This window comes from Scyliorhinus canicula, chromosome 3 (genome assembly GCF_902713615.1).
Source record: "Scyliorhinus canicula chromosome 3, sScyCan1.1, whole genome shotgun sequence".
NCBI classification, from domain to species: Eukaryota; Metazoa; Chordata; class Chondrichthyes; order Carcharhiniformes; family Scyliorhinidae; genus Scyliorhinus; species Scyliorhinus canicula.
This window is the reverse complement of record NC_052148.1, coordinates 117510735-117511899: the sequence shown is the minus strand read 5'-3', so window position 1 is coordinate 117511899 and position 1165 is coordinate 117510735.

Sequence of the window (1165 nt, the reverse complement as noted above, 5' to 3'; positions counted from 1 at the left end):
AATTCTCTTCCCCATAGAGTGCCGGCTGGGTTATTTAATTTATTCAAGACATATGTATGATAGACCAGGGAGCTAAGGGTTGGGGGGGACGCAGAGAGGATAGTGAAGTTGAGCCCACAACCATTTCAGGTCATGATCTTATTGAATAGCAGGAAAGTCCCGAAACTGTATCTGGACAGATTTAATCATTAATAAACACTTCTCGTGTCATTGTAAGTGATAAACTATTGTCCAAAATTAATTTTGTCGGTTTGTACATTTGTCACATCATTCGGGTTACATCAATATCCCTGGCGTGTGCAAAACATGCCAGGAAGCACGTTTGACATTTACCACGAGCTGTTTGCTGCATTTTGAAAATACGCACGACGTATTCCATATTTTACTTACGACGCCAGCAAATTTAATAGCAGAATCTCCTGCACTGACCTGACTATTGCCCCTCTGGGAAAGGGCTGCAAGAAATGTCGTGGCAAAGAAACGGAGTTTGGCGCAACGAGTTTGTGTGGGCGATGATGAAACTTTCAGTAAGTAACCAGGAGTGTTTACATAACGAGGAGGCTGCCGCCTGAGAGGGTGGGGTGCAAGCTCACGAGGAACAAGAGTTGTTATTGTTTCATCGTAACTACCCGAGAACTGAATAAAAACAATAATGCAAACACTCGGTTGCGGGCGGGGGCCGTCGCCAATCAATCTGCTGGAAAGGAACAGAATCTTTAGCACCCCGGTGCTCATAAAACACACACGGTTCAGTTATGCAACCTTGTGTCTGCAGCGCTTGGTTACACAACAGGACAAGCCAGGAGGTCAGTGCCAATGAAGCTCAACCACAAACACCACCCCAGCCAGACTCACTCAGTTCCAGTTGTTCCAGCAGTGTCAGGGCCTCGGGAAAGCGGCACTCAGCCACCAGCTCCTCCAGTTTGATTTTGTCTCGAGTCCGCCGGACCTCGGCCGGGAACCACTTGGCCATCAGGTGGCTGAGGATGACATTGGGGCGCAGGGACTGAAGGTCGGCCGCCGCTTCGCCACAGGCCGGGCAGCTGGGGCTCCTCCGGAGGCAGTGGCGGCACCAGGTGTGCCCGCAGCGCAAGGTGACGGGCTGAGCCAGGGGCTCTCGGCAGCCGCCGCAGTCCAGGAGGCGGCCGCCGCCGCCTGTTGCTCC